Raw genomic sequence first — 22,029 nt, forward strand, 5'->3', positions numbered from 1 at the left:
AAATGGGTTCAAAATGACTCCCAAGCCGTGAAATCAAACATTGTGAACATGACTTTATGATTAGTGCATAGCTGGTTGCATAGGACGCTCAGGGTTCGCCTGTTTTAAAGTAGTCGTACAAGTAAAAAATTTTGTACATGGACTACAAGCTTAGAAATCATAAGGGATGCACCAAATTGGAAATTATGGCAAGTAATCTCGCCCAAACGAATTAGGACCTAGCTTGTTCGGTTGAGCATTCGTGCTCCATGACCCCAATCATGGGTTAGAACAAAGCGGGGCTAGAACCAAGTGGGGAGAGTGCGTTTTGCTACAAAACATCACATCGACGCATTTCTTTGAAGGTTTTAAATTTTGCCGGCCGGCGGTCCCCTGCCCCAAATTGTACCTACCTAGGTATGCCGTGTCTCCCGAACAGAAGCTCGTGATGTTATGCATTGTATGAAAAACACTGAAAAAGGCTCCCTTTTCCTACATGAGAAATTTTCTAAATCTTCTTGTGATGCGACTTAAATGAAAAATATACAAAATTTTTAAAGTCTCCCTTCGTTGTGTCGCGCGACAAATTATTTCTGAAATAAGTCTAAGAATAGATTACAGAGGTAGATGGAGCTTGGAGAGAGGTATGTGATGAGGTTCAACATGCTATCATAGCTCAGGCTTACTCTCCTCACACCAATGTTCGGGAAAAGTGTGCCTCAGCTTAGCCTTGAGCCGATTGGAAAATCAAAGTAGCCGGTTGAGGAGAGGGCAAGAAGGAGAAAATTCCGTCCGCTTAAAATACATGGAAAATAGTGTAATTTTGCAAAAATACCGGCTAGTATGGTAAAATTTCAGGTTCAGATTTGTCTTGGAGGGATTTTTGAATGTTTGTGAAAATAATTTTTTCGGAACACTGCCCCACACACACAAAAATCTCCGAAGAGATGGCATCTCAAAGAGTTGTGGGATTCCCTTTTTGCAGCTTTACGGGTCAACCTTTTTTTTTGGCCTATTGGTCTACCGGTCTTGATTCCTTTTACCTGCCATAATTATTCTCCATTGCCAATTATTTATGATTCCTACAGACCACCCTAAGCTTGCAGTCCTTGTACATAATTTTTACTGTACGGCTACTTTAGGACAGGCGAACCCTCAAGGGCCGAGCGATGATAGATTTCGAGCTCTAGTGTCTACATGGCAGCAAGCACCTTTCAAAGTTTTTGATCAAAGGGATCGGAGGATATTCAGTTGTGCCACGTCGTGATTCGTACTGCTTAAATTTATCCGAATGGGGACCCACAGTACTCAATGATGTAGACTTGTCTTTGCTCAAATATAAGGCTATGGTCACGCGCAGCTTAGTTTTCCGTAAGCTGTCAGAGGTGAGGCAGCTTTTCAGTTGTGTCCACTGGCTTTGTAGGCTAACTATGCCCTAAAAAGGCATAGTTGCAAAATGTTGCCCAGTCGCCACAGACTCTCTCTGAGTTTCTCTCTCTTGCCTACGCCCGGCTGTCCCTCTCTCTACCTATTGCTCCCGGTCTCCATTCTGCGCTCCTGTCAGAAGTCCGCCAAGCTTACGGATAACTAAGCCTCGCGTGACCATGCTCTAATATGTGTGCTTTGAGTCAATCAACATGGATCAAAAAGTGTACCATTATGTGCACATTGAACCAGGACATGGATGATGAGGGTTGTATCAGGCATGACAATGTAGGTCAGTTTTTATTCCAGTCATCAAGGTAATGTCGATCGATCGATCGTGGACAGGGCATTTATTCTTTTTTAGTGTGGGAGCTCAAAAAATCTGGGAAGGAATGGGTCAGCACAAAAATTTGGAGGAAAATTGTTGGTGCAAGACTTGAATGTGCATGGGACTCATGGTCAGCAAGTTGGCATGTCCAAAGAAGGAGGTTGAAGAGACTGATGCTTCAATTTTCCGTTGGGGACGAGAAACGCAGTCTCCAAGCCCCAGCTAGTGTGGATTTCCAAGTGGCAATGCATGAACCAAACTCCTGTCACCAAAAAATAAGGTAAATGTTAGATCCTCTCATTGTCTCAATTCACAACCTATCATTGTGACACAGCAGGGCTGTAGAGGTGGGTTGTCATTTTTCGTCGAATTTCAGCCTTTGGAGAGGCACAATGCTTCTGTGTGCAAAAAATCATCAAGGCAAAAGGAAGCAACTTGTCACCTGGATTGTCTGCTCGAAAGCGGAGTGCCACCCACCCCCCTTTTGGAACCCCAATAGTGTTCCTCTCGGGAGGGTCGACCAAATTGAAGGTAGCAGGATCGCTACTGCTATTGAAGTTCCCCGTTCCTTGGCCCACTACAAAGAAGTTGTAGCCATGCAGGTGAATTGGGTGGCTCTCTGTTCCAAGGATACTCGTCCCTTGCAATACTAGCTGCACGCTGGCATTGAATGGAATCCTCGACAGTCGCGTCCCCTCTTGTGGCGCAATGTTTTTGGGTTGTACAGTGCCCGTGAAGTTGAAGCGCCTCGTCGGCTCGTCCGGAAATGTTGTTGGAAACACTACTTTGCTTGCATTTTCACCACCAGCTACATGCGACAGCTTCGAGGAGCAGAAGAAAGATTGGAGCAGGGCAGTGCTGGGGGCAAGCTGAATGATATGTTGTTTACTGCTGCCGCAAACCTGCCTCCGGATGGCCCTTGGCATTTCTTGCCTCGGTGGCATGCCTTTCTTTCGAGCCCCACCGTGAAGAGCAGGTGACGATCAACTGTGGAAGGAACAAGTGCCGGGAATTGTTTAGAGTTCAGGCTTCTCAGGCTGGCACTGAAGTTATTGGCTAGGGCGGTGTCATTATAAGCAGGAAGTGTGGGCATGATGGCCTTCAATGAGTTAGATCCTCCCTCATACTCTATCACGGCTATGCCGGTGGAGTTATCGAATGGCACGTTGGGGCCTGCTGAATTGTACGCCCACATTGCCAGGACATACTTTCTAATGGCTTTGTCAGTGGTGAGCAAGGCATTGACACAAGGAAATTTGGACATGTTACCATATAGCAACACCCATTGCGTTTTGTGTACTTCCTAGATAGAACTAGAAACTTTAGAGATTTTTTCTAGATGGATCTAGCAAAATTATTATTTTACAGAATTTCCTATATGGTGAGTTGTAGTTTGCTACATGAAACTAGCAAATTCAAAGTGCCTCTAGATTTTCTAAATGGTAAGTATGTGGAGTTGCTAGATCCAAGTATGAAATTCCAATTTTTTTATATGGTAAGTTAGTAATTGCTAGATGAAACTAGCAATTTATAAGCTCCGTTGGGTTTCCTATATAGTAAGTTTGTAGAGTTGCTAGCTACAAAGAGCAAAATTCTGAGTTTCTATATGGTAAGTTAAGAATTGCTCGATGGGACAAGCAATCTCGAGGTGCCTCTAGAGTTTTGTTATAGTAGCTATGTGGTTACTAGTTAGAGCCAACAAATCCTAGGTCCAACACAATTATTGAATAGCAAGTATACAAGTTCACACTTAGAACATGGTAACTATCTACTGCTAATCATTTACAATGAAAATCTAAGATTAGAATTGGTTTCCTATACATTTCTTCTGATAGTCTGTTTGTTAACAAAAGCATAACATTTTGTACATTTTATCATGTAGGAAATTATATTCTTTCTCATTGTATTTGATAGAGTACTTAACATCATGAGCTTCTAGTGAACATGCACAAATATCTAGTTAGGTGAAGTTGTAGAAGGGGGAAAGATAGGCCCTTCAGGCATGTTTAGAGTAGTGTATTAAGGCAACCTAAATGTGGCTTGATAGTATATGGCTCCATGTCTTGAAACTCTGGCTTAATGTACTGAAGAAAGCAAGTCAAGTGCAATGAGCGGGTTATGAAGCTTTAAGGCATCCATCTGCATGTGTTCTGATGCAAGGTTGCTTGCAAGCCATAATTTACATTACACTTGCGGTAGATAATAGACCCAAAATAGTCACCCACGAGACGCATTGTTTGCAAAATTGACAAGCGTAAAATTGACAATTGTACACATCATAGGCAAAATGAATTGATTGGCAAATGTAATAATGACAATTCTACAACATCATAGGCATAAAGAATTGATTGGCAAAATGAACTGTGGTGACAAATGTAATAATATACATGGTTCAAAAAGACGTATAAAATCCGTCTCATGATACATAAGCTATGAGAAACCCTAAACTAATGCTATCTAGCTACGGCTAAACTGACGTCGTCTAGTGAGACGTCTCATCGCGTCCAAGCGGCGTATCTGTCGGATTCTGCAAAAAAAGACAATAAGACAGCTTTCAGTAAGTATAAACATATAACGACATTTATAAAACAATACAAAAAATAGAAAAGAGTAAACCCTAATACTAAGCATGCCACCGCGAGAACTGAGAATGTCCATCAGGGCGTTTAAGCCCTTCCTGCCTGCGTACTCGTGCTCGTACGGTGTGGGATCACGTCCTATCATCGACCACTGTCAAAACATACAAAGATTTCATTATGTTAGAATTAAAAAACTCATAAACCCTAAACTATCGAACATAAAGAGCAATGCGAAAACACTTACAAAATCGGCCTCAAATGATGCCCATCCACCGCTCCCCAAGTAGTGCGAGCTCCCTGCCTCTACTCGCGCTCTGGCTGCATCCTTTTGTTGCTTCCACTTGTCGGAATTCTCGCGCGCTGCTTTCTTCGCATTCTTCCAATCTTCTTTGGCCAGCCAATCTGGCCTGTTCCACCCATGCTTGATTGCTTTTCGCACTTCGGAACGCTTGTGTTTGCAGTATTCGCGCATTCGAATCTTCATCAGGTCTTCATTGAAGCGCTGATCCCGTGTTGGAACGGGAAACTCATCATGAAGTATGCTGATAACTCTGTTTTTTAAATCACTTGGTACTTCACTCCATTTGTTTAGTATGTAGTGTCTAAACAGTTGAGAGCAAAGACCACGCATGCGCGAGATCACCTTCTTGCCGTCATCATCCATGATGATGCTACCGTTGAAGTCGACGGAGTAAGGCAAGCCCTCTGGCCGGTGACGCGTGAACCTGGGTGTCCTGGCAGGGGTCTCTAGCGGCGTGTCGATAGGGGTACGGACGTCAGGTGTCTCCACCGGCATCTGGGCCCCGAAGCGAGGAGTGTCGATTGGGGTGGCTCCTAGCGGAGTAGGTAGAGGTGTGTAGCTTCTAGGAACAGTCAGTCGTGCAAAACCTGGCATAGATGGCGATGTTGTGGCTGGTGTGGGGGCGGGCAAAGAAGGGGAGGGTAAAGAGCCTCGTCGAACACGAGGCGGTGTGGAGGCATCGGTGGCAGAATCCCCACAACAACCGCCACCACCACCACTAGAGCGCCGGTGTCTAGACGAGTGTGAAGCTCGTCTCGTCGACGCCGAAGCTTCGGAGCGCGCCGAATGCTCCGAAAGAGAGGGAGATGCGGATGGAGTAGGAAAGTGCGATGATGCGCCAGAGCGATGATGCTCCACGTACCACTGTCTCTGCTGCGGTGACGAAGAAGAAAGAAACTCCTCATCATCCATACCTGCATTAAACACACGAATATTTAAACTTAATATTGAATGAATAGAGTAGACAATGACGCAAAGACCATTAAATACAATGAGTAATGACGCATATAAATACAATGACGCAATGAATTGAGTGATAGAAGAGGCAAGTGGAAAACTCAGAATTTTCAATCAAAAGATGTGAGCGCGAGTAGAAAAGAGCGTTATACACCATGGAAGGTACTTAGAGAACCAGAGCTTTTACAACACGGAACAAAATTGTTCAAATACAATATTTGTGGCTTTAAGAGATCTCTCTCTCATCCTCGCATAACTCAGCATAACTTCCTATATCTATATAGAGCTCTCCGTTTAAACACATATCCTCTATTTCATTTTGTAGCTCCTCTGCATGCACCCCATATAGAGTAGTAGCATCTTGATGCTCGTCTGGCACCACCGCAGCGGCTTCTGATTGAGCATCTTCTCTGATCTCCTCCATTGATGTCATTGTGATTGGCACATGGTACCCTTCATACGTCCTTGCACTACAAGGGGCTACCTCTATGACGTATCACCAGTTTGATGTAGACTTTGTAGGATGAAATATTACCTGCCAGAGCCACATAACTTACATGAGAGCTTTCAAGCACATAACTTGTAAAAGGGGGATGTTAACTATTTACATACTTACTTGTTCACAATGCTCGGGTAGTACGAAAGTGTCTCTTAGGTCAGTCCATTTCTTAGTAGAATCCACCTCAAGAAAACCAGACTCTCCTCTACGCACAGTAGCATTGCGACCCTCCATGATTATCTTGAACCATTGCACGTCGAACAAGTCGACAAAAAATCCTCTGTAATCGATCCTCAAAATCGCTTGCAGCGTGCCGAAGTAAGTGAGTTCCGCCACCACAGGATCTGCATCAGAGGAACGTCGTCGACTATACTGTTCAAATTTTGCCATGATTCCACAATCTTGAGTAAAACGCTTTTTGTCGATTCGTTCCACCCTAAAATGTCGACCTTTACACCATGCTGCTGTGTATGACTTATACTACAACGAACAAAGATTATGAGTGGCCGTTCAAACGTTTAGAAATAAAGTCACTAGCTAGTCGTACATTGCAAACTTACCTTGGTCGCGCAACCCTGAGAGTACTCCCACTCTTCCTCAGTCACTTCGTCACCGCATTGTTGTGCGCTTTTCAATTGGTTGTGCAACCATCTTAAGCTCATGAAGGTTGGTAGGCTCTCCAAAACCGTCAGATAGTGCATCGGTGGTCGTCTTCCCCGTCTCCACTCGATTCGTGCCCTTTGTCGCTCTTGCTTTGCATCCCCATATTGTGAAATCCACTTTTGCATCACTGGATTGTGAAGCATGCAAAATCGGTTGATTTTAGCCTCTAGATCTTCTGTCATCTTCTTCTCAACACCGAGATTGCACATGACAAACCCAGATATGCGCTCATCATCTATGGTTCGCCATAGCGTGTCCCGGGCTTTATCAAATCCGTCTAGCCACTCTCCAATGTACACTAGGGACTCTGATACCAACCAACCTTCTGCCATGCTACCCTCCGGACATGCCTTTTGACGCACATATCCCTTAAGCGTTTTCATGAAACGTTCTAAGAAGAACATCCATCTGGAATGAACTATGCCAGCTATTTCCACCTCATCAACTATGTCAACAAGAAGATGCACCTGAATGGTTAGCATGGTAGTAGGAAAATGTTTCTCAAACATGCACACAAGCTCCGCAGCATTTAGTTTGGCGAATGGTATGGAGTCTACGTTGATCTCCTTTTGTGAGATCCATTGCACCAGCTTTGCAAGTTTGTAGATTGTGTTACGGATGTCGAGAGACAAACATCCCTCAATGGCAACCGGTAAAATAAACTGTAAAGTATGTGCAGCAATGATATTAAAGTCCACTATGAGCGTACCTGACACATTTTATGCCAATCGTGTGACTTCAAACCGGTAAGCTTTCCTTCTTTAGTAAAACACGTTCGGAGCGAGTGCATTACGCCAGTGGGGGTCCGCAAAGATCAAATGGTCTCTTTTACTTTGCGTTCTCGGGCTCCTGTGAAAATCCATGGTGCTTTAGGGAGTTTTATCGATCCATTAGACGCTGTTTGCGGCCAATATTGTTCCATACGATCCACATTTCTAAGGTCAACTCTGGCTCCCAAAGTATCTTTCTTGCCGGTCAGATGGTCCCATAGTAGATTACCCACATTCTTGAATATGTGCATTGGATCGAGCAAGTGATTGATCATGAGTCGGGGCCAGTATGGTAACTCGTACCATAGAGATAGTCTCTTCATCACTGGAGGCAATCCGTCATTGCACATCTCCTTCTGTTCTAACCATGCTTGTGCAGACATCCTTGGTGGCTCTCTTCCCAAAAAGCCGTCGCGTAACACATGATTCTTTGGAAGATACGCTTGATGACCTTCGTAGATTTTCTTCTTCAGTGAGGGCGCCCTACGTGCATTCAGTCTAGGTCCACATGTGACACATGCTCTGTATCCGCTTGTTTGAAGCCCTGCATGTATACACATGATAATAGATCAACTATGGGAAAAAACAAGATTTACAGTTTCTGAGTGAGGAGTGTCAATAGATCACCTGAGCATTCTGTTAGCCCGGGATAGTCATGCATGGTCCACATTAGAATGCCTCTGATCAAAGCATTCCGTCGTCCTGTGTGTCGGCTCATATCCACCACCTCTATGCCAATCCACAATTGTTGTAGCTCTTCCAATAGTGGACGAAGATACACATCCATATTCCCCACTTTATATCGCCCTGGCACAATCAAGCTTAGCCATAGGTGCCCCTTCTTCGTAATCAACCACGGGGGAATGTTGTAGTTGACTATGACAACGGGCCATACACTGTAAGATGTTGATCTTTGACCAAATGGATTTACGCCATCCATAGCCAGGCCTAAGCGCAAATTTCGAGCTTCCCTGGCAAAATCCGACCATGTTCCATCTATATGTTTCCAGACTGCGCAATCTGCAGGAATTCGTAGCACACCATCCGAAGATTTATTCTCCTCATGCCATGATGCTAGGGCGGCCATGGACTTACATTCGAAGAAATGCTTGATGCGAGGAAGCAGAGGAAAATGTCGCAAAACCTTTTGTGGAATTTTTGTCCCGTGGAGATCTACTCGATATCTTTCGGAATCACATTTCGGACACTTCTCCATGTCTATGTATTCCCCTCTGAAAAGAATGCAGTCATTAGGACAAGCGTGGATAGAATTGTAATCCATTCCCAAGTTTCGCAAAATCTTTCTTGCTTCATCTCAGGAATCTGGCATCACATTGTCAGCTGGTAGTATGTGCTCTTTAAGCAATCTACACAACATAAAAATACGATACAGTTGTGTAAAAATCTATCAGATCATTATACATTTAGAGTTTTATTAAAGTAAACTAATTGTAATAGATCACCTGAAAAGCGATGTGACGCTAGTGTCAATCCATCCAAACTTTGCCTGCATGTTGAGAAGAACCAGGAGTGCTTTCAATCTAGACATACGTGCTCCATTATACAATGGCGTATCGGCTTCACTTTTCATATCATCATAGATAAGCCTTTCTGAATCCATGATCGTCTCGATCATTTCATCAATCTCGGGCTCATACATTGCCTCGTTGGGAATGTGCTCTGCATGATCATCCCCCGAGCTGTCAGAGGCTACATCTTGTGGCCTCACATATGCTGCTTGACCAAAGCGCCTGCGAACACGTCTATTGGGTTGCAAGATTGCTGCTTGTTGGCCAGCGTCAGAGTCCGACGAGTTATAATTGGCAACAACTCGATCTATAATAGATGGATCGAACTCTCCAAATTCGCGAACATGCTGCAAAGAAACACGTCTTGTCCATCGCACAGCATGCTTGCATTGATTACAAGGACATAAGACCCTCGTTGAGAGATAGGTGTTTCGGTTGGACGGTCCCACATCCTCGTCACTACTCATAATGAGGATAAGAAACTTATAACCTGGACAACAAATTTAATATTCTATTGGCATTCTTCGTCTTATCTCTCTCTCTCTCTCTCTCTCTCTCTCTCTCTCTCTCTCTCTCTTTACCTCACATTCTCTAGTCATTTCCAATCCCCACACACCTCGGTCTAGAGGTGCACGGACATCAGAACCACCGGGTTATAATCTCGTCTTTATTGGTCAATACCTATATTTGTGGGTACAAGAAATCTACAGACCCACGTCTACATGATACTGCATGTAGTGGACAAAACCCCTTTGCCTCTTCTCTAGCTGTAGCACTTCACAACATCTTAACATCTTTTCACAGTAGATCTTTTCACTGTTCGTCTAACTCTAAACCCTAAACCGTAAGTAATTCTTGCGTGGACTCGATCTAACGTAAATAAGCCGAAATATAAATAAACGTAAATCTAACTAAAAATAAACCTAAATCTAATTTAACGTAAGTCTACATCTAACCTAATCTTTAACGTCTTTTGGGATAGTTTCCTACGACGTTAAAACTCTCTTCTGCTTGTGTGTGTGTGTGTGTGTGTGTGTGTGTGTGTGTGTGTGTGTGTGTGTGTGTGTGTGTGTGTGGGTAAACCTAAATAAACCTAAGTCTAATCTAATATAACATAAATCTAAATCTAACGTAAATTATGTTATATTAAAAACAAAGAACTAAACTAACAGGGATTATAAGAACCTTAAAACTGATTTAACACATAATTTTTCACATAACTCGGCAAGAGTTGGCATTCTCATCACTAAAGATGTGAGAGTTAACTTCCGGCGGTGACGCTCCTCATCTCCATCCACATCTGACGACAGCAATTGGCCCTTTAGACCGCTCTTGCTCTTGTTACTGACTTTGAAGTTGTTGTTGAATGACTAGAGGTTGTCTAGATGGTCATTCTGTCGGGGATGTAGTGACTCTTGCCGCCCTGAAGATCCACCTTCTTCCCTATCTTCTGAAGACATTTCACCAGTACTTTTGGATCGACGGAGCCCACCATGAGTGAAGGCAGCAATACCCTATATTCCATTGAGGGCTTTCTTCACCCGCTTCATGCAGGCATCGCAGTCTATGGAGACCTAAATCTAATCTAATATAACGTAAATCTAAATCTAGCGTAAATAAACGTAAATCTATTTAAAAATAAACCTAAATCTAATCTAATTTAACTTAAATAAACCTAAATCTAATTTAACGTAAGTCTACATCTAACCTAATCTTTAACGTCTTTTAGGATAGTTTTCTACGACGTTATAACTCTCTTCTTCTTGTGTGTGTGCGCGTGTGTGGATGTGTGTGCCAATAAAAAGAGATAAATGGTATAACCTTTCTATCACCCATGCCAAGTATGGTAGATTGGTTATGCCATTTCCCTCTTGAATAATAGGTCTTGAGTTCAACTCCTCGTCGGCTAGATCTTTAGGTCTTTTAATTTTAATTAGTTTCCTACGATGTTAAATTAGTTTCTCTCTCTTTCTCTCTCAATGTGTTTGCGTTTTTTTGTTTATGCATGTTTTCTCTCTCTTTTCCTCTCTCAATGTGTGCGTTTTTTGTTTATGCATGTTCTCTCTCTCTTTTCCTCTCTCAATGTGTGCGTTTTTTGTTTATGCATGCTCTCTCTCTCTTTTCCTCTCTCAATGTGTGTGTGCATTCTTTGTTTATGTATGTGTGTGTGCGTTTTTGTTTATGTTTGTACTCTCTCTTTCTCTCTCTCTCTCTCTCTCTCTCTCTCTCTCTCTCTCAAAAACACTATGTGTGTGTGTGTGTGAGAGAGAGAGAGAGGGAGAGAGAAAGAGGGGAAGGGAACATGAGAGTGAGGAGCATACCTGGCTCTCCTTCCTCTCCTCGTGTGTGTGTGTGTGTGTGTGTGTGTGGAGAAGAAAGAGAGAGAGAGAGAGAGAGAGGGAGAGCGTTACCTGCTCCTTGCTTGAGGGCGCCGAAAAACTCAGATCTGAGATCTGAGTTTTTGGACGCTCTCTGTTATTTTTTTAGCCCAGTCGGCGTCGCTATGAGCGTCGCAAATTTACAAGTAAATTTGCGACGCTCATAGCGACGCCGGGAATTTTTTTTTTGAGCGTCGTTGTGTGAGCGTCGCTAATATGAATAGCCTCTTGTAGTGTCCCTAGAAGCATTGGGACATGTTGAGGACTACTAAAGATAGTTCTCTAGCATTATAGACCTCACAAACATGAATTCTAGAGTGGTATAGTTGCAAAAAGTTGAAAAAAGCCCAAAACAGGACCCGTTTTTTCACACAGTTTAGGTTGTGAAATGTTGTGCAAGGACAAGGTTAAAGATGGAATTGATATTCCAAAAAAATGTCAAGTTTTTTTCAGTTCATGAGACAACTTTTTAGACAGATAGCACCTCAAAATCCATTTTGAAACTCTTGACATAATTCAAGGAAAATGGTCACTTAACAGGACATAAAAGTGTCCCATTACCAACCTAGTGGCAACTCAAATGTGGCTTGATAGTGTATGGTTCCATGTCTTGAAACTCTGGCTTAATGTACTGAAGAAAGCAAGTCAAGTGCAATGAGCGGGTTATGAAGCTTTAAGGGATCCATCTGCATGTGTTCTGATGCAAGGTTGCTTGCAAGCCATAATTTACATTACACTTGCCATATAGTCGAAATCGTTCATGATATTGCAAGCACTTTTTAAGTATTTTTGGACTAGGCTCTAACACAAGCAATTCTAACTTCTTTATTTTTGCAGAGTTAATTCAACTTTTGACATCAGCTTTTATCTTCTTTTGTGTTTATTTGTGTTACACTGTATTGCCTTTGCAGGACCAAGGTGTTGATAGAGGGATTGAGCTCTAGAATAAAATATAACAACTTGTCATGCCTTCCTTAGCTCTACATGCCATCACCCTCAACATAATCGCATGTGCCATATTATGCTACAAGAAATATTAGCACTCTTTGAGCAACATCGCTTGGTTGAAGCTACTTGCCAAAGTTTGGCAAGTATAATAACGAGCTCAAGGCCAACTTCTTCTTTGAGTCTTGCATAAACTTCATCCAAGCCTAAGTAATAGCATGAGTGATTGTCAACAAAAAAACCCTTTTGGTTTCAAGTTTTACACTATTTTCAAATTTCTAGCAATTGTCCATGCAAGCTTCTTTTGATGGACTAGCTTTGTTACCTGTTTCAATGCTTCACTATATTACAAACTCCACCATAGTACTCTTTCCACACAAGCTAGAGCTCAATGATGTAGCTTTTCTTGAACCAAATATTCTAGCTATTCCAATCAACTACCTCGATCTCCAATAGCATGTTCTCTCTTATAGAAGCTTTCAATAAAATTCCTTGGCATGTCATGCATAATGACTTTACCACAACATAGTGAGCTTCTAGAAGACACACCACATATCTAGCTAAGTGTGGGTGATGTCCTGATTCCTCACACCATATACTTACATATGTGCATTTTGAGGGTAGGAAATTACACCGATCTTATGCAACAAAATCACCTATTTGCATACATCTTGACCAAAATGAGAAAATATCCTTATGTAAGTTTACTTGTATTTTGATTGTTGGTTGATATTTTTTTACTCTTTCACTTCTTCAAATTCCATCTCCTCTCTTCAACTGTTTCACACTTAAAAGCTCAATTCTAGGACCTGATGCATGAAGTATATCAAAAGCAATCAATATGTCAAAAGTTTATGATGCCCAGGCTAACTTTTTCTATTCATGAAAATATCCTACGATGGGACTTACATGTTGATCGTTCTTCACCATTAAGTGGCACACACCATGCTTATGTGTCATGCACCCTTAAAAGCCCACACAATTTGCAAAGTTTGAATTAAATTATGCAACTTAATGTTGTGGCTATAGATTTCAATGTATAATGAGTATTGTCACATACATGAGAGAGAGCAATGAGTGGTGTATGATCATTGTTCACATGTGTGTGTGTGTGTGTGTGTGTGAGAGAGAGAGAGAGAGAGAGAGAGATGAAATGAAAATGAAATGTTATATTAACGTCTTCAAAAGGCGAAAGTGACCTATGAGACCAGAAAGTTACAATGTGGTGGATCTGATACAAAGTCAGAGTAACAAGATGACAAAAATGAAATGACAAATGTCACAATAAAATACTATGGAATCCTAAACTACTAGGTGTGAGCTAAGTAGCTAGCTGGGATAGCTAGATCACAAGAGATCCAGCATCGGTCACTGGAGGATCTCATCAATCTCCTCCATGGTCAGTAGTATGACCGGGCGTCGTGCATGTCGAGCCAAAGTGATCCGAATCCTTTGATGCAGCCTCCGCCGATGCTGTGTAGTCCTCCACTGTCATGGGCATCTGGATCTCCCCATCTCAGTCGCTCGGTCGAACAGTGTGCCTCTAGTGTGAGACGACGAGCTCTGCTGTGGTAGTAACTCCTCCGGGTGTCCAGTGGCAGCTCTAAAGAAATCTGCGATCTGTCTTTGAGACTGGCTTGCCTCTCCTCTCATCAGGCTCTCTCTGTGTCTGCGTAGCTCGAGAAAAAACAAACCCAAGCATCTATGATCCTCATATTGCATGACTCTGGAGAATGGTCCAAAGCCCTCTCTGAACAAGCAATGGAAGCGGCCTCATATCTCGTAGTAGACGGGGCAGTGGCATGTGTAGTGCAACTCTGTCTCACGCTCGATGTCACACAGGGGACATGTCCTGGCCTCTGTTGGTACTCCGCTGTATCTCCCAGTCTCGATCCGCAGTTGGTGTGAAGATGTGCGTATCTCGTCGATAGCACATCGTATCCCATGAGACAAGTGGGTGTCCATGTATCTGGGCCTCCTCACAAAACCATCAACCGTAAGCTGGAGGAGATGCTCTCTGTAGAAAGCCATCTTCATGCCCAGCTCTTGTGCTGGCTGTATCCATGTCCTCCTGGTGTCTAGCTGAGTCAAGTCCTGGCAGGTGAGCTTGGTGATCTCGGACTGTGTAAGAGTCAGAGAGGGTGCATCCAGTGAGTACTGGAAGGGAGGCAATCTGAGGCTATGCTGAACCCATGCGCGTGAAACCATGATGTCATCTCCCCATACCAGCATGCTGTATCTCCCTGCATGGCTAACTGTCGAGAGGACTCAAGTGCAAGGTGGGCATATCTGTCTCTAGGAAGTTCCCACATGCGGTGTATGAAGGAGACAGATCTGGTGAGCGCCTCAACCACTAGTGGGGGGGGCCCTAGCTAGCTCTGCTCGAACAATAGCACGTGGTACTGAGGCCTTGGCTATAATGAGCCGCGAGATCATAGAGAGGAGAGGCTTCTCCATGTCCCCCCATGAAAGAGACGGGGGCTGAGGGATGAGATTTACATAACCTTGGTTCCACAAATCAAGGCCGAGTCTCCGTTCAAGGAGTTATAGTGTTGGAAGTCAACACCCAATTCAAGGGGAGAGCATTGGGCAGGAGCAAGTGAGGGGAGGTGGCTGGGTGGAGAGAGCGCCAGTTCGCAGCCCACTACACCCGCAATCCAAGGCATGAAGCTACAATAGCAGCCATCATGGAGAAGATGGGAAGAAAACTAAGGAGTGAGGTGGGGAGAAAGGATTTGCAACCAACTAGCACCTTAGGTCTATCTTTCTAATATATATATATATATATATATATATATATATAAAAGATTTGTCAGAGTCTAGGTGGAGCATCAAAGTATGGAGACTTGGCATAATCCAAAGTTTTCTCGTTGTTTATTTTATTTTTTACCAAACTCACATTATGTGAGTGAATATATTTATAAGAACAAGAAAATACAATAAGTACTCCATGCACAGACTGTGCCATGGAGCATTGCCGTAACACATAGATACAAAAAGTTCAGGGTTTTACAGGGATCCCCAAACCCGCTACTACAGATCACCAAGTGTTCATATATCATATACAAACCAGCAGACCATTACACGAACACGGTGTTCTAGAGGGTGCCACGGACAAACACCAAGCCTGCCACTCCCGGATGCAATCCCCCTCCAGGACAAAAGACGACACTAGCTAGACAAGATACAACAACGAAAGAAAATTGCGAAAATAAAAAACTACTAAAGATAGGAACCCGAGACCCGAGGATGAAGCCACAAAGCAAGGAAATCCTGCCATAGCAACCCTGCTCCCCCAACACCAGATCCAAAGCCGCACAAGAGAGCCACTCCCACCACATGATACCATCATGAGTCACCATCAACCGCGAGGGAGAAGCCAACGAAATCCTAACCCAAAGTATTCTCATTTCTTAACAGGAGAAGTTTTTCATTCACCCAAGGCATGTGTTAAATTTAAAAGTTTTGGAGCTAAACAGAAAGGCCAAGAAAGAAAGTCTTTAATCTTAGCTGCCTCCCGCCACTTAGCATATTCACCTGCATGAAGAGAGAGAGAGAGAGAGAGAGAGAGAGAGAGAGAGAGAGGGTGTAGCATCGCGGCCAGCTGCACGAAGAGAGAGAGAGAGAGAGAGAGAGAGAGAGTAGCGCTGACTGCTGGCGCAACAGGTTCGTATCTGCCATCGCTCTGCAGCACAAGTTCGGCACAGGGACGATTTGCGCTCTGCCAGGTTTGCATTTCTTCTAATTTTTCTTTAAAGATTTTAAGGAAGAGTTCCAAAGCTCTGCCAGGTTTACATATCTTTTAAGTTTTTCTTTATACTTTTTAGATCTGAGTTTGCAAATGGTATCAATTAAAAGAGTAAAATATGTTAGTATCCATTGAACTCTCTTAATACAAATGAATTGTATTTGCCGCTTTTCAATATTTGTGAAACATGTCTCCCTCATTGCACTAATATCATGCAGCACAACAGCGCTAGGAACATGCATTTTGATCCTTAACCCGTGAAAATAAGGCCAAACTTGAAACTCCTTGGTTTTGAATCAAAATTTGAAGCTTTTGCCAGTAATGACACTAAAACTTGTGTTAATTTTCAGTTTCTTAAAGGCAAGCTCACAATCTAATTGGTACTTTACAATTTTAGGCGATTAAAATACACTAGACCCCGGTTTTTTCCTGACAAAGTCGCACATCGGTAACCACTATTTGGCAAAGTCTTGTAAATCTTACAAATCTAGTTAATGCATAGCAAGACACGGCTCTTATCCCCCTTTTTTTGAGTCACGGATTATCTTTCGCCGCCTAGTGCGACGAAAGAAAAGGGCTTATTTATCCCAGCTAGAGCAAGATCTGTATCAGTTATTTATAACTCGGGACTCAGGCGAAGCATGGAGGCTATTCCACGAACATTCACCACCACCAGCGGTCACCTCCACCGAGACATGGGGGGAATATACCACATCTCTCTACACAGCACCAGGACAACCACCTCTACCGGACCAACTAGATACATGCCCGGAGACATGTTCTTTCTTTATTGCCGAGAGGGTAAGGAAATCTATTGACAGGATGAAGACAAGGAGAGCACATGATCATGATGGTCTGGTAGCAGAGCACTTCATCCATGCCAGGGATATGCTCGCAGAGCTCTCGACTATGATGTTTAATCGAGCCATGTATGAAGGCTTCCCTGAGACTTGGACTATGTCCACGATTGTGCCTATTTTAAGTCAGGAGATCCCATGATTCCCGAGAATTATCGCACCATCATGGTTGGGCACACATTAGCTAGGCTGTATGCATCCATTCTTGAACAAGAGCTGAGTAGATGGGCAGAGCGAGAGGGCATAAGAGCACCAGGGCAAGCAGGTTTCAGGAGAGGTTTCTCCACTCTTGACTAGATTCTGACACTCAGAGCTATTATTGAGGAGGGTAGACACCATGGCAAGAGGATCTATTGTAGCTTTGTGGATTTCCTCAAAGCTTTCGACACAGTGCCGAGAGCCAGACTCGTACGCAGATTACAGGACATGGGTGTGCCTATAGAGCTGATTTGGGGGATTGTGGCTCTATACAGGACAGTGATGGGGCGGGTACGCACCACTGAGGGAATGTCGGACATGGTCCCTCTCCAATATTGGAGTAAAGCAGGGATGCCCCCTATCCCCGAGTCTTTTTGGGATGTATGTGGATGATTTTTTGGACTATGTAGAGCGTCAGGGGGACAGGGAGGCTCAACTAGCAGGGACATGGATTCTACTGTTACTATATGCTGATGATATTGTGTTGATCTCTGACTCACCAGAGGGGATGCAGCATCACTTGGATGCTCTGCATACATTTGCTCGTGACAGTGGATTGTCTGTCAATCTAGGGAAAACCAGGGAAAACCAAGGTTATGGTGTTCAACACCACACCACAGTGGGTCAGGAGGTCGGCACCCACATTTATGTATGGCCAGGAGACTGTGGAGTACACAGATGCATATACTTATCTTGGGGTAGTCTTCGGTGGACCGGTGTTTTAACTAAGGAGAGCATCAGAGACTAGAATGACGAGAGCATATGCAGCTTTGGGAGGACTGGAGAGGATTTGTTCGCAGGTTCAGTTTCAAGAACCGCGAACAAATCTTTGGCTTTTTGACACTCTAGTGACTCCAGCTATGCTCTATGGAGTTTAGTTATGGGGACCCTCAGTAGACCACCATGGGAGATCTGGCAGCACAGACGGATGGAGATGTATGGAGAGGCCTTTGGTCTCTATGAGCGCTCGGATGATTCGGGCTAAGGTCTCAATACCACATGAGATTATCCGAGCCGAGCTAGCCGCCCTCCCCCTCGTGGTGGAGGCGTTGACGAGATCAGTTTCTTTTATGCACGGTCTATGGGACCTCCCCAGGGACAGATACGCTTGGCTTGCCTTGGAGTCATCTCGACAACTAGCTCTACAAGGCGATACAACATGTTGGTATGGACAGATGACAGCATGGTTTCAGTCGCATGGTCTCAAGATGGATAGATTACCTTCGTTTCAATACTCTCTGGATGCACCCTCCCTGTCTCTCACACGCACAGAGATCACCAGACTTATACGTCAGGATCTGATTCAGCTAAATACCAGGATCACATGGATACAGCCGACACAGGAGTTAGGCACGAAGATGGCCTTCTACAGAGAGCATCTTCTCCAGCTCACGGAGGATGGCTTTGTGACTGGGCCTGCATACATGGACACACACTTATCTCATGGGATAAGATGCGCTATTGGATAGATACGCACATCCTCACATCAGCTCCAAATCGACACTGGCAGATTTCGAGGGGTGCCGACAGGAGCTAGGATATGTCACCTATGCAACTTAGAGCCAGAGACAAAGCTGCACTACACATGTCACTGCCAGGCATACTATGAGATACGCGGCCGCTTCCACTGCCTGTTCAGAGAAGGGTTCGGACCTTTTTCTAGAGTCATGAGATACAAATAATCACAGGTGTCTCGGATTGTTCCTGCTAGAGCTGCACAAACTTAGGGAGAGCTTGCTGAGAACATCAGAGGAGAGACAGTCTCAGAGACGAATCATAGATTTTTTTACACCAGCCAGAGGAGAGCCAATGGAGCAGTCATTACAGCAAATCTCAGAGCCTACTCATACTAGAGGTACACTACTTGATTGAGCCACAGAACTTGGTAGATCCAGACGTCCAGGACCTCGAGGGGTCTCCCAATACAGACGCAGGCTGCAATAGAAGATACAGATCACTCTAGCTGGACATGCAAGACACCCAACCAGAGTACTGACCATGCAAGAGGTTGATGAGATCCGACAGCGACCGATGAGAAATTTCATCTGAACACACACCCCCCCCCCCCCCACACACACACAAATTTCCTTTCTCCTTAGCGTCCTAGTGTTAGTTCTCTGTAACTTTGTAATTTCCGTACTCATACATGGTATCAGATTCACCAATTGTAACTTTTTGGTCTCATAGGTCATTTTGGCCTTTTGAAGACGTTAATATAACATTTCATTTCATTTCTCTCTCTCTCTCTCTCTCTCTCTCTCTCTCTCTCTCTCACACACACACACACACACACACACACACACACACACACACACACACACACACACACACACACACACACACACACACACACAACACATGCAATAAACGGTGCCACTAAGAGAAGTGGTTGGAGTGAGTGTTCGTCAAGCAACCTGATTGTGGAGAGAGAGAGAGAGAGAGAGGGGGGGACAAAAAGAGAGTTCTGAGGACATGTGAAGCTATGTAGAGCTTGCAGGTGAGTGACACACTCTCCTGCCTATGAAACATAGTTGATTGGGTAAGAGATGCATGTGAGCGTCGTTACAATACAAACGATGAACGTAGGGGGTACCGGTTGGGAAGCTTTCCAAAAATAAAAGGAAAATTTCTAGATGAATTACTAGTTTGTGTCTATATGTTCCTTAATGAATTACTAAATGAACTACTAGGTCGTTTATAGAAAATTTGCTAGATGAATTACTAGTTTGTTCATAAGAAAGTTGCTAGATGAATTACTAGTTTGCAAGCAACCGTTCTTGTATATGACTAGATGACTTGCTAGGTCGTAAACAAAAATTGCTAGTTGACTTACTAGTTTGAGACCACCGATCTGTAAGATCCAACTAGTAATTGAGTCAACTCCTACATTGAACTAGAAATTTTCTTACCATATTGAGACTAAAATTGCCATATGGCTATTCAACTCTCCATATAGTAAGAAAATTACTATATGTATCATCTAGGAATAGTCTCTTTTTTACTAGTTTGCACTCTTACTAGATGTGTGTATTGAAACTAGTAAATCATCTAGAAATTATATATATTTTACTATATGGTAAGCTGTCCAAAGCCCCTTGTGTGATTGTCTGTCCTGGTGTAATGAGGATAGTGTCCGTCTTGTATGGCTTCGTGTAGGTCGCATCGATCTCAACCACAGTTAGTGTATGGTTGGCAATGCTGAGGAATAGATCATCATTTAGCCCTGCATTGACGATTCGGAGAAGGTACGTCTGGTTCTGTGCCACTTTGAGCTTGAACATATCTACATTGATCCATGAATACATATCAACAATGGCGGTACAGACAAGTCACACAATCAATTATCTTTGATGCCATGATGGAGCATCACCTTTGTCATTGGAGATATTGTCACCTCTCTTAGAGCAATTGTACAAGACTCCTGGTAGTCCGTTCATAGTGTAGGCATCAGAGACATTAGGGCCCGCACCAGACTATAGAGCTTGTGCAATTACTGCCTGTGTGTCCGAATTCCACCACTCTCCTACACAAATTGACTGCTTCACTCTCAAAATGAATGCATGAAATTTACCAAATCATGGATCAGTTAATGTGGGTCATGCAAACCATACCAAGGACGAGAGGGATTTCCTTAGTGGGTGGGGGAAATGGGTAGCTATGGTGGACCTTAGGGCGGATGATGAATGCACCATGACGGTGGCACGCATCCAAGAGATGTGAGCATGCCACCACAGAGTGCCGCATTGGCCCGTTACTGTGAAGTTATAAAGGAAGCTGCAACCGGGCATTATTGGGCATTGTGTGATGTATGCTGGCCCATCGAACCATGCCGTGCGCAGTTGCCGGACTCTATGCCTGTCATGAAACGCCCAAAATGCTACATTACAGCATAAACCTAAAATGTTACATTTTAAGTAGGAATTATGCTGTTAAGCATTTTACAAAGAACTTTATTGCACAATGTAGAAAGTGGTTTTATAGTTTGGATGATAATTACCAGTGTGAATGGTGATGTTTTTGTCTGCCATTTCATTGGTGATATCACAAATACGCGGTCTCCCTCATGAATGATGATGGCACGTCCAGGGAACTGGTCATTTACAGTGACCATGAGCTTCGTGTGGCAGAGTCGTGTGAAATTGGAGTACTTCACCTGCTAAATACCATACAAGATGAGAGCAGCTGCATGAGAATGAGAGAGAGAGAGAGAGAGAGAGAGAGAGAGAGAGAGAGAGAGAGAGAGAGCTTACATGGAAGTGAAAGTGGCGATGCGCAGCTGTCGCCGCTTCGAGGAAAAATGTGGCAACTAGAAGCAGAATGAGGGGAGTAGCACCTTTGAAGAGGAATAGGGGCACCATGGAAATACTGCAGTAGATGGAGAAAAGAGGAACATGTACAAGCAAGATCTATAGGGAAGCAGAGTGTCCATCCCCATTAATAAATCAGATGCAACAAAGGGCAGTTGTTGGCTGGTGTTCCGAGTCTGTCGAGCTTACTCATCATCCTCGTCCAGCCTCGCTGTTGCTTCAAGCCTGCCTTTTCCCTCCCAATTCCTCAAAGGTTTAAAAAGGGCCCATTTTGTAATCATCCAATAGGTGCATGATAGATCACCCAAATCGTCCACTAGAGAGAGAGAGAGAGAGAGAGAGAGAGAGAGAGAGAGAGAGAGAGAGAGAGACATTAGGAGAAAGTTGGGCTCACTTTTGGGCCTTTCTGTTCTAGAGAGAGAGTGGCACTCGACCAATGAAGAAGAGGCTTACGTTACGTTGAGAATCGACATTTTGGAGCCAAGCTCTTTTAGAAAAAAGGGAGAAAATATTATTTTTGTACATCAAATTGCACAATTTCACGCTTTCAAGGCATAAATGCCATA

The 22,029-nt window shown here is 43.7% G+C and overlaps 1 pseudogene; it reads right to left on the reverse strand.

Moving 5' to 3' along the window:
• Window positions 1–1,863: 1,863 nt before the first annotated feature.
• LOC147444863 (laccase-12-like) lies at window positions 1,864–21,303 on the reverse strand (annotated as a pseudogene).
• Between the last annotated feature and the right edge of the window lie 726 nt (window positions 21,304–22,029).

The sequence above is a fragment of the Adiantum capillus-veneris genome, chromosome 13 (genome assembly GCF_014529385.1).
Source record: "Adiantum capillus-veneris isolate H3 chromosome 13, ASM1452938v2, whole genome shotgun sequence".
In the NCBI taxonomy this organism is placed as follows: Eukaryota; Viridiplantae; Streptophyta; class Polypodiopsida; order Polypodiales; family Pteridaceae; genus Adiantum; species Adiantum capillus-veneris.